Raw genomic sequence first — 15,628 nt, 5'->3', positions numbered from 1 at the left:
CAAATGTAATTTTTAGTCTCCAATTTAAAATACCTTACACATTTATAGAATGTCTTAAAATTTCCGATTTTGTTTTTTCAGTTACATACACTTTATTAATCTGTTAACATTATTTAAATTTCTATGCTGTCGCGGAGCCCCTGGGTAGGCTTTGTGGTCCCCCAGGTGCCCTGTGACGGGTTAACAATCACTAAAGTAGGACACACACATTTTAATAATGGGCAGAAGGTACCAGCATTTTTCTCCTGAGACACCAACCCTCCGTGTGACCTTCTGTCCAGAAATTGTTACCTGAGTTTACAGAATGTTATCATTCACCTGATTCCTGTAAGAATATCCCATAATGTAGGTAGGCTATTTCAAAAGTATGTGATTTACGATGATTTGTCATAAAAATGTTGCCTGTTATTTTCGTTCCCCACTCTGGGGTTGAAATAACACCTCTAACAATCATAGCTTTGCTACTACACAACTGATTAATAATGATGCCACAGCAACAAATCCCTGTTTCATTCCTTTTCCCGGAGAGGACTCTCAAAGCATCCAGCCTTCACTGTGAAAAGCTAATCCTAATCTATGAGCAGAATCCACCACCAATGTAACTGGCAGTGATGGTGAACACCATGATCAAAATGTGCACTGAGAAAGTATCACCGTCATCAAATGCTTTTGAGAAGATGTCATATTGCCTAGTGCAGAGGAAAACCACATTTCACAACTGTGCAGTGCAACACGGTTTCAGTGCTGATGCCTGGTCTGTGCTCATCATCATCTTTGAGAGTGGGTATTATGCAGCCTCTCAAGTGAGGTGATCCGAGCTCCATATCCTTCCAACTTCTAATTTTTTTCCCTCCACATTTTTGGTGTCCTCGGCTTTGCAGATTGTCCTGGTGTTGCTAATTGAGAGGTTCCAGTCGTGGCGGTAATGGGGAACTCTCTTCCATGGGTACTCATATCTTTTACACCCATAATCATATAGGTTGGTAAACTTGATTTGCTGTGCCACCATCTGCCAGCGCACTGCTTCCATCACAAAAGTTGGCTGCACAGGCACCTAAAATTAAGGCCGAGGTTTCCAGTCTGTCCTTTTATTATTTTGAATTTCATTTCCATATTTCCCTTTTACTCTGATTATGAGAATAAATGAAACGGGGAAGTGACAAAACCCTCACCAGTTCTTCACGATTATTGGACTGAAGCATACGAAGAAAATTGTCGAGCATCATACGTTGAAAATATACCTTCTTGTCAACCACACTAATCCATGAGATGAGGAATAAATTGAACAGCATATCTGGTTTCACTTCTTTCTCTACAGGAGATGGAGCTGCTTCCAGCAATTGAGGCCAACAAAAACGTAAATTACTCATCTTTGTATCTCTATTGACGAATCTCCCCAACCATTGTGCAGCTATCCCACCCCCACCATTTTTCTATTATCTTGAAGATGCTTTGAATTTTCCCCCTTTTTATCATAGTTTGGTCAGCCTCTGGTCCTAAAAGACCCTTGAACTGCACAGAATGTAGAATTGAAGATGTTGCACTCCTCAACCCCTTGGTAGGTCTGCTGGTCTGTGGCAGCATTCTCCATCTTTTGGGGTGCAGTAGCTGCACACGTATGAGATGCTAACTAGCTTCCACTTATTAATAAAGTCCAATGACCTGGTGCAAATGAGGCCTCTTACGCAGATCAGGAACAACCACAGCATAACAGCGCTTGAATCTCACATTGGTCTCTATTCCTTTCAGTACAAATCAAGGGCATCGTTTCATGCTTTCTTTGATTGGTCCTTAATGTCTCTTTAGAACAATGACCTGGTTTCTCTCCTCAACAGAGATCACAATTTACCTTTGTTAATCTCATTCTGGATGATTTCCACAGGGTTACGGAGAAAGGTAGCAATTAGAGCATCAGATTGAAGCCATGGCTTGCTCGCTGATGCCCCTTTCTAGAGCACCATTTCCCATCCCCTCAACACTCTGGGGCATATTTACAAAAAAGTATCACAGATAATGCACCACTTATCTTTAGGCCCCCTACTGGCACATAGCGACACCATGGTCGCGCCGTATTTACAATACAGCACACCGTGGCGGTCATTAGCACAATATTGTCATCATTTTTGATGCTATTATTTCACTTTGCCACACTAGCGTCAAAAAAGTTGACGCTTTTGCAGCAAAGCACAAGGAGGCCCATTGAATATAATGGGTGCGTAATTTTAACACTTGCTCCAAGCAGGCATTAAAAATAACGGATTTTGTTTTGTAGTTTTATGTAGTAAATTTCACTGCAGCATTTTTTTGTGCCTCCCTGTGCCAGAACGCCCCCCTTGCACACATTATGCCTGACGCAGGAATAGTGTGGCACAAGGGGTCGCAAAGTGGTGCAATGCAAGCATTGCTCCACTTTGTAAATACTGCACGTCAGAAAAGCCACCTTAGCGCTGCCTTAACATAAATAAATTACTCTATGCCGGTGCTAAGGTGGCACAAGGGGCTTGTAAATATGCTCCTCTATTTATTACTTGCCTGAGATAGAAGGCATCACATCATGGGATGAAAACTATGGCTTTATTGCTGATTGAGGGTAATACTGAGGCTTTTATAACTCTGGCAGGACACCGTTTGTACTAGTGTTATAGTACGAGAGGTCCCATCCCTCTCTGTGTTGTGGATTTCTATTGGGCAAAGTACAGGGATCAGTTCTACTGGCCACACCCCATTAAAAGGAGTGCCCGCCCTACTCACCCTTTGCTGTTTTGCTTCTTTTGTCCATCACATCTCTGTTTCTGGGTGGCATTTTCTCGTGAACCTTTGGCTAAAAAAAGATAATACTAAACACATAGATAAAATTGCCTTTTCATTCTGTCTATCCTTCTAGCAGTCTTTAGAGGAACTGCTATACCATGGTATGGCCGCTGGTTTGGAAATGCCTAAGTACCAAGTTTGTTCACCTCCAGGGATGATGACTGAACATATGTGTCATTGCCCAGCTGGGTTTGTCTCCACATCTCAGAGCACCTGCCACATTCAGGAGCCTGTCCCCTACCCTAACGTTAACCACCGCTGCACCAACTACAGGAACCAAATGAAAAGTGTCTGAAAACTAGTATAACTGAACTACTGGTGCAATAACTCAGGTGTCCTTAAAGGACTTCCCTTCAGCACATCCCCTTTTACCTTCACCTTGGTGTTAGGTTGGTTATTACTCTCCATGCAACAAGTCCCTTCTTGTTTTTTAGATTAACGTAAAAGCCTGTTTTTTTGTGTTGACCAGGGAAATAAAGCATCCTGGGAGAAGGGCAAGGGGTGCCTGGGTCGACCTCTGTCGACCCTCCTCTGGTGCTTACAGAATTTAAAGGTCTCAAACGTTCTTAATAAATATGAGTGCAGGCCATTTTCTTGTGGCTACAGACCACTGTTAAAGCCCCTGCTGCTCTGCCTCGAGTGAGTGACAAGGTATCAGGACACATAGGTCACAATATATCACATTTTAAGAGGTCTACAAACACCACAGACATACAGATAACTTAGATACGATTTAGATCATATTTTTTTAGATAAGATTTAGATAAATAAAATTATATATTTTGATTTCTTTCTTACCCAGAACTCTGTGACCCTTTAATTTCAGTATGCTGGGTTACTGTTTCGTCACTTTGCATATTGCAAGTCTGTTTCTTCTGTTTGCCCCAGAGTTTAGGGTTTGCTTTTTGTTGGGTTGTGGACAGTAAAGAGTTGCAAACCTGATTTGAAGTAATCTAGTTTTGGAGAGTTGTAATATGCCATCATACATTACGGTGCTTATGGCTGGGTAACAATTATGAGTAGTGTATATTTGTGAACGTTGTTTGATTTTGATAACCATGTAACCTTTTTGCAACAGTGACTGCATCGTGTTACATTTGTATCTTTTCTTCTGTGCCCACTCATCATCAGAGCCCCTTATTAGGGCCAAGTGTTTACTGCTCGTCCACAGCTACCCAGAGAGCCAAGAAAGCTTGAGAGACCAACTTTCCATAATAGACTCACTATCCTGGGTCCTGGTTAGAGGAAAACACCAGTGCTCTCACCTTTGATATTGCTTGGTTGTGCCTGCAACTGCAAAGATTACACAAAAAACCCACAGAACCTGTGCTCAGGTCTCCTTCTTATATCAGTTGCACATGCTGTTTTTTCTGAGCTTATGCTCATTACACGCCTGTGGCCTTCTAACATTGGCTATTCTAGGATCTTATAACCAAACTGAAAGATGAATCAATGCATCACTTGTACAAATACCACCTCAAGGTAACAATGCCATCCAGTAGACATAAAAATGCAGCTTGCATAGCGAGTCAGACTCAGCAGCAAGTCAAACATAAACAATGTAAGGGTCCTCTTCTGTTACTTTATCAACAAAAGGTCGAAGTGTCTGACAGCCAAAGCTCTCATGTCTTCATCTGAAAATGTCATCTGCTCTCTGAGCTCTACCGCTTCTAATCGCTGGCCACGTTTTTGTAGTGCATGCCCTTTGCACCAAACAGAGGGCCAGATCTACAAGAAAGTGGTGCATCGGTCTTGATGCGCCAATTTTCTTGTATTGCCCCCACCCCGCCTAACGACACCATGATTGCAGCATGGCACTCGTTTCCACAACAGCGTCATAATTTATGACGCTAATGTGGTGCTTTATTGAATGAGCACTATAAATGATGGCGCAACTGCAGCAAAGCACTAGGGAGGCCCATAGGTAACTATAGGCCTGACACTCTAATGTCTGCCTCGAGTAGGCATTAAAAATGACAAAAAAATGTTGCAGTGAAATCTTGTAGATTCCACCTTTTTTTGCGGCCTCCCTGCATGGGACACCCCCTTGCATACATTATACCTGGCACCGCGTATAATGTGGCACAAGGGGTTAGAAAGTGGAGCAATGCTAGCAATGCGCCACTTTGTAAATATGGTGCGGGAAAATGGCCTCCCTAATGACACATTAGCGTAAGAAACATTATGCTATTGTGGCGCTAAGAACTCTACGGCCTTGTAAATATGACCCAGAATATCACAGTTGTGCCTGTCACATGAAGAGCTGATTGCTGTAGCTCTCTTTGTCGAGGTACCGCAGTTCATTATTGAGTGATGGAAGTGTAGAATACTGCTGGTCACACCTCAAAGAGCTCACACACAGGACTTGTGTCATTTATTGTCCCATAAGTGTTGGCACTGCTTCTGGTTCAAGGAATGATTTTCATGGGAGGCTTTGACACTTGAACATTGAGCATTATGGGACCAATGAAGTGCTGCTATGTACTTCGTAGGTTGCCAAGTTCTATCTGAGTTATAGGCCCAAGAGGGCCTTAGTTGACCAGTATATTAAGAGTCTGGAAGTATTTAATGCTCTGAGAACATCTCACTCCCTAAGACCTCAAAGGTGTAAACTACAGAAATGTACAAACAGAAGGGCAAACAATTGAAGACCTATACTAGTCTTTCATGACCCTCTGCTACTGCATTATTTTCATAGGAGTTCTCAACATTTCAGTGTTCTAATATAGCCTTATAGCCACCGTAATGGGCTATACTGAACATTAAAGAACCGCTCTAGAGTTATACGACCCGGCTGAAGGCTAGGGTCTGTAAAAATGGAGAGGGCCATTAATATCCATTACACCTCATTATGTTAGGCTACAAGGCTGTTATGACATTCCATCCTACAAGGGCTAAATGTCCAAGTATAAAAAAAGCAGCCTTCTTGGAGACGCTGAGAGTTTACAACCCCTTATGCCTTTGAAGCTCGGATAATTTTTGCATCTTATGCCGTGCATGTGTCTGACATTTACCAGTGTGCGCGCACAGCAAGAGCTGTAACAGTGGGCAGCATTAAGCTCTGATTATCCGTGGCTTTGACAAACTGGTTTAGTTTGCTTTCAGAGCTGAGAGAGACAGGAGCTGAGCCGAATTCCCTCATCCCTCATTCTCAGGTTCCGGTGACACCAAGAGCAATGGGCAGGTGAAGGATGGAAGGTTTGCAGTGGGCTACCATCTGCAGCCTCTATCTCTCTAATTCACCTGTGAAATCCACATAACCTATGGAGAGCCAGGGAAGAGTGACAGTCACAGGGTGTGGATTAAGACATTGCAAAGTTGACAGCAGTGGGCCTGTACCAGTGTTTATAGCCTGATGATGCTACATTGGAGCTTTCACCATTCCAATATTCTAATATAGCATTGTAGGCTTATGCAGAGATGTGTATCAATTGTTAAAAGCCTTGTAAGTCATCGGCTGCGCCACCAGCAAGGGCTTATAACACAAGAGGGGGGCCTTTAATAACTGGTACAGTCCGGGTGAGAATGGCTACAATGTTCTTAGAACATTTTGCACATAGAAAGTTCAGTGTTACAAACTAAATTAGGAGAAACAGAAAGACAAACATTGGAAAGTCGTAGCAGAAGGGTATAACAAGATAATATTGTCCATGTGCCATTCCATTGTCTTCAATGGAGCCTCCAACATTCCAGAATTCCGATGTTACAATATCCAATTGTTTCTTACGTTCCCTGACTCCTTTCAAGTTGCCCTTGGTGGCAGTGTTCTCAATTTCGAGAGTAAGACTTTGGAATGCCTGACTGCTTTTTATCAGATTGGACACGGGCAATTTACAGATTAAGAAAGCTCTAAAATCTTCCTTTTCATGCAAGCCTAGCACATAAATACATTTAATTTACCCAAAGGTGTTGTCTGTATAGTGGGATGGCTGTCACCCTTTCTTAACATCTATGATCTGACTGGAAAGTAGCCTGGGGCAACTGATGAGGAATGTGTCAGTGGATAGATTTTAGCTTAGCTTAAAACCTAATGCATGAACTATGCTGCTGTTGATGCAACTGTCCACATTTTATTTTTATTGTTTTTGCTTTATAATCCAACTGCCTGTATTTTGTGTGCATATTTTTTGCTGTTTGAATAAATCTATCGACATAAGAGCACTTCACATTGCTCAAATTGTGAAGGGCGGTATAACAATGTTAAATTATTGGAGATTTCTGCAGAGCTCGCAAATTACTTGGCTTCTTGCTGCTTTATAAACAATATGATTTACAGTTGTTATTCATCCAGCAGATGTTTGCTGCTAGGTAAAATGATTTCTGAATCACAGTTGGTGTGTTGTGCGGTTTTCAGGGTAATAGTTATCCTTAACTAAAAATGTGAGCAAAAATGTATGCCAGAACCCATTATGCACAAATCTAATTTTCAATAGGAGAGATGTCTAGACAGTGCTTAATTTAAGCCAGTGCTTCCCAGTGCTCGGCACTGGCACTTAATTGTCAACACCGGCAGTTATGTAAAATGCCACATGGTGGCACTGTTTGTGTATTAACATGAGCAGAAAAACAGTTGCCTATTAAGTCAAAATACATTAAAACCAGCTAATACCTGCTGCCCAAGCCATTCTTGTAGCTTTGGGGGAGTCAACCAGTCTGAAATTTCACACTTGCAGCAGTGTGATAGTTTTGCAGGTCCTGCCGTTGCCAGCACTGGCACAGGCAGTGGGTGGTGGGAGCTGCAGTGGCCAACTGAGGCAGGCCCTGCCACTAACTTTTTTTGACAAATTAAGCACTGTGTATAGACAAAGAACACCTCTTATGTTTGTGATTTATGTAGTTGAAAGCACACGGAAGCCTCTAAATGGGGGCTGGTGGTGCTACATAGAAAATCTGAATAATGTAGAATTAATAATATTAATATCTAAATCACTCACTTTCTCATTGGCTGTCTCGCCTGATTAGTGACCATATAACTCCCTCACTAGCTAGTTACTGACAGTGGTGTACTGAAACTGGAGGAGGCCCCCCTGCAAAAATCAATGGGGGGGGGCTCCAGAATCTCTCAGGCCAGGTGTTGTGCTGAGGGGGCCCCTTGGGGTCAGCCCCCGCACTGTGTGGCTGCAGGGAATTTTGTTAACCCACGGTTTACTGACTAATCCACTCATTTGCATTCTTGTTGGTTACTTTAGTAAGGTTGATGGGTTAAATATGTGATAATGGAAACAGTGCATAGAAGTGGCATTCCTGTGAACTAAAAGATATGCTCAAATTCTGTAAGCACAGTTCCTACATGTGGTAAGGGCCTAGGTAAGCTCAAAGCCTTATAACAGAAAGCACACTGAAATGCCCCAAAACACATGACCACCCCAAGGCATGCAGTACCAGCCTCTCAGAACCACATCCAAAAACAACTAACAATTGTCCCCGTTGCTCACAACACCGGGCAGTTTGCAGCAAATCACAATGCCACTACTCCTAGACCTTGATGGAATGAGCCAATTGATACCAAAAGTATTACTAGTAATGCGTCTCCCAAAAGCCCGTTTAGAGCCCTAGACACTTCTCAAAGAGAATATTCTGCAAAACATACTCTGTACCAACCATGCACAACAAAATAGGTTGCCATTTCCTCAAATGACCATAAAGCACTTACAAGGCTTGTTAGGAGTAGGAAAGCCTGATAGAAATCCAGCAGTGCAATCCAAATACCAAAATGTTATCATTGTAATTGTATGACCACAGACATCACTGTTTGTCAATAACAACAGAATTTCTTGCATAAAGGACAAAGGCACATGTTGAGTTTGCACAACTACTGTTTGTGCATGCAATATTTCAATTTGTGGATTCCCATGTGATTTTGTGCTAGTGTGTGCTAAAACTGTCCAATGTACGCATGTTGTCAATGAGATATTACAGTTGCCACATTATGTCATTCCATATGCTATTTTCCTGTTCCTTCCTTGAGCCCATTTGTCTTCTAAAAGTTGGGCCGAACCGGCCATTTTGCAACTGTGGTATTTTCCCAGTTGGCTGCAGGCTATGGGCTGGTTTCTGAGCGGATAGGCTTCCATGAACCAGTCCATGAAAGCCCCGCCGGCTCCACTGTGGTGACTGCCTCCTGAGAAATGTCCTCAACCACACATTGTAAACAACGTGAACGTTTCCCACACAAGCGTAGCCCCACTTGCCTAGGTTTCTGTGCCTTAACCACATATATGCTGTTCAGGAGAGGACACAGTGAGGTAAGTGGGGCTGAGGCAGGGGAGAAGGGTGGATTAAGGGATTGGGGTGGATGGAGGTGCTGGGGGCGGGATTTTTTTTGTAAAGGGCGGGATGGGGGGTTTGGTTATTTTTTTAAGGAATTAAGGTGGAGGGGTTGGGCTCGGGGTGGGAGTGACACGGTGAGGTAAGTGAGGCTGGGGCAGGGGTGGATTAAGGGATGGGGTGGGGTCTGGGTGTGTGCTATTTTTTTTAAGGGGCGGGGTGGGGGGTTTCGGTATTTTTTAAGGAATTAAGGTGGAGCGGTTGAGCTAAGGGCTGGAGTTACACGGTGAGGTAAGTGGGGCTGGGGCACAGGTGGGGTGGATTAAAGGGTTGGGGTGGGTGGGAGGCTGGGATAGGATATTGTTTATTAAGGGGCGGTGTGGGGAATGGTTTATTTTCTTATGGGCGGGAGTGGGGAGTTTGGGTATATTTTTAACCTTGGGTCGGGTCGGGGTAGTTCATTTTTAAAGGGGTGGGGAAGGTTTAAGGAATGGAGGGAGGAGGGAGGAGGGAGGAGAGAAGAGGAGGAAGGATCGGGAGAGGATGTGGTGAGGTAAGTGGGGTTGCGGTAGGGTGGGTGGGTAGATTTTAGTGGTGTGGCAAAGTTAGGGCTTAAGGTGGGCGGGGATGTTGGGTACCTTAACTTTAGTTTTTAGGGATGGGGGTCAGGGTATTTTATTTCAAGGCTCAGGGTGGGTGGGGGTCTCGGGTTCATTTAGTTCTTAGGGGCTGGGATTAGGGGGTCGGGATAGTTTACTAATTTCAGTGGCGTAGCGTGGGGGGTGCAGGGGGGGCCGGCCGCACGGGGCGCAACAGACTCGAGTGCTAAAATCCACGGGTTAGGGGGCGCAAATTACTTGCCTTGCCCCGGGTTAGGGGGCGCAAATTACTTGCCTTGGCCCGGGTGCTGACAACCCACGCTACGCCACTGACTAATTTCTTTTTTTAGGGCTTAGGGTGAGTGGGGGGCTCGGGGTAGTTTACTTATTAGGGGGCAAGGATGGGGATGTAGTGGTAGTTAAGTTTTTAGGGGTGGGGGTAGTTTATTTTTAGGGGTGGGTGAGTCGGGATAGTTTTTTTTTTTTAGGGCACAGAGCAGGGGTGTCAGGGTAGTTTTTTTGTAGGTTTAGGGTGGGAGGGGGGTCGGAGTGCTTTATTTTATAGTGGTGAGGGCGGGGTGTTGGGATAGATTTTTTTTTAGGGCGGGTAGTTTAGGTATCAGGGGTGGGGGTAGTTTTGAGCATCAGGGAGGGTGGGGGGTGGTATGAGAGAACCACGCATGTCGTTTTGTAAAGGAATGTGTGGTAAAGGCATGCATAGAAACAACACGGTCATTGTTCCGACTGCGTTGTTAAGGCATGCGTGGTTCCAGCATGCGTGGTTCCAGCGTGCGTGGTTCCAGCGTGCGTGGTTCCATCAAACAACCTGCCTCCTGCATGGTGTGCATACTTCGACCATTTTTCCAGGTCTGACTTTGGTTTTCGGTCCAGCCCTTCAGAACAAACATCTGATTTACATATTACTATGTTAACTTGTGTAACAGAGATATGTATAGTTCTGTATTGACATCAATATGGCCTTGCAGAGTTATCGGAGTTCGAGTACCTTCGTGCCTATGCTTAAATATTCCATCTCAGAATTCTCTTATTTATTTATTTATTTTTTTGCTTAGATTATCACTTACCTATATGCACGCAACTTGATGATATAGCATTAGTCGATATTCTCGTTGGACGATATTCTGATGTACAACTGTCAGATAGGAATGTTGTATGCTTCCTGAATTTCTGTCACCATTTTGCTATAGCGAAATGGAACTGGATTTAAGTGACTGAAAGGATTTCAAAGTAGTGTCAGTAACATTGCATCTATAATGAATAATGAAGAACATGATCTTCATGTGATATCTTTGTATCACTGATGTTTTAACTACTGTGGGGGTCATTACAACTGTTTTGGAGGAAGCACCGCCAACAGGCTGGCGGTGCTTCCATGGGGGATTACGCACCACCGGGACCGGCGGATTTCTGCCACTTTTGTCCCGGCGGGAGTAATCCTCGCTGCCTAGGGGATTACGAGGCCACCTCCCGCCAGCCTTTTCATGGTGGTTTGAACCGCCATGAAAAGGCTGCCGGAAAGGGGAGTCGCTGGGCCCCCTGCCCCGTGCAGCTTTTCACTGTCTGCCCAGACAGTGTAAAGCACGACGGGTGCAACTGCACCCGTCGCACAGCCGCAACACCGCCGCTCCATTTGGAGCGGCTCCTGTGTTGCGGCCCAGTGGGGATCTCATAATGGCTGCGGCTGGAGTGCGGCTGCATTGGGGGCCGCCCGGCGGTCCAACCTTGGCGGGCGGCTTCAGCCGCTCACCAAGGTTGTAATGACCCCCTGTATGTTTTAAGTATTTGCGATATTTTCAATTAAGTATGCAAACAAATTCATAAATTGTTTATGCACTGGCAGCTTAAATTATATGCCAGAGATAATTGAGAGTATAGTACCGTGAATTTGCTGTGACATGGGGATTTTAGGCCCAGATTTAAGAAAAGTGGTGTTTCATGTCATGAAGCACCACTTTTCTTGTGGCCCATTGCACCCCCTAACACCACCATGTGTGTACAATATTTAACATACCATGGTGCAGGTTAGGGACAATAGCATCATAATTGTTTACTCTATTGTTGTACTTTGCAGGATTAGTGGCAAAAATGTTGGCGCTAATCCTGCAAAGTGCATAGAGACCCATTAAAAATAAGGGTGTGACTCCTTTTAATGCCTGCTCTGTGCAGGTGGTAAAAATGCCACTAAAAATGTCACAGTGGAATCGCATAAATTTCACTGTGCCATTTTTGCGGGCACCCTAATGGGGGAACGCCCCTTTGCATACATTATGTGTGGCGCAGGCATAATGTGATGCAAGGGTTTACAAGGTGGGCAATGCAAGCATTGCACCACTTTGTAAATATGATGGAGCATTTTTGTCACACTATCACCACATTAGAGTAAAAGAAAATGACACAAATGTGGTGATAGTTCGCACTAGGCCCTTCTTAAATTTGAGCCCTAGAGTATAACACTATGGGCCTGATTACAACTTTGGAGGAGGTGTTAATCCGTCCCAAAAGTGACAGTAAAGTGACGGATATACCACCAGCTGTATTACCAGTCCATTGTATCCTATGGAACTCGTAATATGGCTGGTGGTATATCCGTCACTTTTGGGACGGATTAACACCTCCTCCAAAGTTGTAATCAGGCCCTATATGTAATCAGTCTACGTAGATTTATACATGCCACCTGTATCTCTGACAATATACAATATACATATTATTACAAATATTTACATATGTGGTTTATGCCTTGCACAGAAATATCACTAGGTGTAAGGTTGATATGTATGTATGTTGTATGTACAAATATATATATATATATATATATATATATATATATATATATATATATATATATATATATTGTAGCTGCCTATTCTTCCTCCTCTCTCTAACTCATTAGTAACCTTTCTGACTATTATGGACTCCCAAACATCCTTCCAAACTCTTCCCTCCTCCTATCATATTCATCCAACTAAAAGGCAGATGATGTGGTGTTACAGCCAGAGCTGTTGACTTTGGTAAAGGGGCACTAGGTTTGAGTCATCGGATCAACATTGTGTGATCCTGGGCAAATCACTTAATCTCTCTGTGCCTAATAAATCTTGAATGTGACCTTGTCTAATGTAACTGGTGCTTACGTAAAGTGCTCCAATAACCTTGGGTCCAGTTTGTGCTATATAAAACTGCAATAAAAAGCACACACGTCCACCACTTCCAATAACATCTCACATCTTCCCATTAATAATCCATCTCCATTAATCTATTCTTATTCAAAACAATAGAGTAAATGCATGAGATCTGAAGAGCACAAACTTAAAAAAAATAACACAACTAATGCAACAGGTAAAGGAAACACATAGTAATCTACTACCTATTCACCTCTAGTTTTGGGTTCCGGAGTCGCGTGCTGGTCGCCGCAAAGCGCGTTCGTTCCTCCTTAGGGACAGTAAGTGCTGTATACATGCAATTTACATTTTAGAACTTTAAAACATTCATATGCTTAGACTACACATTCAGAATAAGATCCAGAGTCTCTCAGTGGAGCCACAAAGGAGCTGTCGGAATTCAGCACCTGCATTTCCCTGCCTTGAGCTCAGATTCAGACATGAGTCCAGTGTAGTCAGATCTCAGAAGCACAGATCTGCGAGGCTCAGCCTGGTGTTTTCTTGCATTGGCATTCATAGAACAGTGACTGACATCACGTAGTGCTTCACTGAACCAGTTAGTGTGGGGAATTGAATGAATTGGCTCAGATTCTTAAGATGTAATTTGGTGTACAGATGAAGACAGTGCCTGGAGGTATCGATTGATAAGCGAATCAATAACAGCTACATCCTTGGCAGCAGGCATTGCTCATTTCTCTGAAAAGGACATCTAAATGTCTAGGGAAGGTGGGTTTGTGCACAGCTTTACTCCAAATATCAAAGGGTGTTGAATGAGATGTGTGGTTTCAAGGTGACCTGAAACTGAAGTGTGGTGTGTTCATGGGTGTAAAGGTATGTGGAGACACCTGACATGAAAAATAAATCTCAGGGGGTGTCAGATAAGACTGGCAGTGGAATTGAAGCCTGAATGTCAACACTTTGGGCCATATTTATACTTTTTTAGCGCCTCATTTGTGTCATTTTTTTACGCAAAAGCGGCGCTAACTTACAAAATACAATTGTATTTTGTAAGTTTCCGCTGTTTTTGTGTCAAAAAGCGGCGCAAATGTGGCACTAAAAAAGTATAAATATGGGCCTTTGTACGTGAGCACAGATCATGGTTTCCATGGTTGTATACCTATGAGGCTTCTTTACAGAAGGACTTTAACCAGGCTTCTGACAGGCATAGGTGGACTCCCAATTGCCTCAATCAGCGCTCCATCACTGTTTTGAAGGAGGAGGAAAGCGGTCTTCTCAGTGGCAGAGCCCCTCCTGCATCCAGCGCAGCCCCCTACAGGGAGTCACCAGTGTGGGACCAATTGTGGTGCAGATCATTCCATTACAGTATGCCTTGTACACCATGGAGATTGCCCATTAAGTGCCTGTGATGTACTGAAAACTCCTGGGATGTGCATAATCTCAGAATCTGTGTGGCTCCAAATTCTTCCAATAGGTGCACAGTAAAGAGCAGTGAAAGAGAATGGGTGCAGTGGAGCATGGATACCTCCAATTACAGGTCGAGCTTTAAGGGATGGTGACCGGTGCCACCGCACCAGGCACTGAGCTCCAAGGGCGCTGTTTTGAAATATCTTACAGACTTAAAAGCACCTGCTGCAGTGTTCCTTGTGTGTTACGCAATATTCAGGCAACAATAAAAATGTCAGGATAACTCTGGGGATGAATGACCTACTGGAGAGAGGAGGACCTTTGTCTATTGGCAGTTTTGACCATCATAACACAGCACACAGGGTTAATATGCCTGCTGCAAAGAAAGTATACGATGCACATTATAGAGTTGTATTTTTTCACATGGATCTTTTGGTAACGTGCAGTTAAAGAATTACAAACCTGATAGAGCACAGTGAGCTATGAACTGGAATCAAAAAGGTGCATCATAACTGCCTGGAATTTGATTACAACCTTATGTTTTTCACAGTCTTTTGTTATGCAGAAATTGCTAATACGTTTGTTTGGATGGAAATACATTCCTTTTAATAAAACCAAACCCAAGCACTGTTACATTTTCAATCCTGAGTTTGTGTTTCTCCAGACCATGCACTCTTAAAATAAACAGCTCACTTATAAGGATGACCAGTGACTCCTACGCCTTGTAGTCGTCATTCTCTTATCTAACATTTCCTATACGTTGAGTTACACAGTTTTCTGATTTATTTTCTCTCTATAATGCTCAGGCTACGTTGGCATGAGTAGCACTATACGGATAAAGAAATCCATGTGAGAGAGGGGCTACGTAGAGATAAAGGGCACTGTTGGATGGTAGCAGGGAGGGAATCTGTGGAGAAGGAGGTCGCTGGAGTGCGTCCCCAGGACTGCTGCACCGGGTACCACCAGCACTACAACTAGCCCTGTACAGTTATATTGCCTTCCACCATGATGTGCTTTGGGGAATGGTGGTGGAACACTGTTCCAGAGAAGATCGCGGTTCCTACAATAATCGGGGCATATTTATCACATCATCACGCAGTGCAGCAAGTCACCTTGCTGCATTGCGTGACAGGGAAAGGACAAGAATGTGCTGCACTTACCAATATATGACAGATCCATTAAATTTTCCAACGCTGGCGCACAATGTGATGCCAACACCGGCACCCTCGCACCATGGCGCAAAGGTGCCTGCGTTGTAAGCCGCATTGTATTAGTTCAGAATGCAGCACACATAGAAAGAGGAAGTAACTGAGGAAATAAAGAGATTTCTCCTTGTTACGGCTCACCTGGGGAGGTGTATCATTTTGATGCATTCCTAGTTTTACCAGTAGTGGTAAATCTGGGAATGTG

The sequence above is a fragment of the Pleurodeles waltl genome, chromosome 11 (genome assembly GCF_031143425.1).
Source record: "Pleurodeles waltl isolate 20211129_DDA chromosome 11, aPleWal1.hap1.20221129, whole genome shotgun sequence".
NCBI classification, from domain to species: domain Eukaryota; kingdom Metazoa; phylum Chordata; class Amphibia; order Caudata; family Salamandridae; genus Pleurodeles; species Pleurodeles waltl.
Note: the sequence above shows the minus strand (reverse complement) of the source record.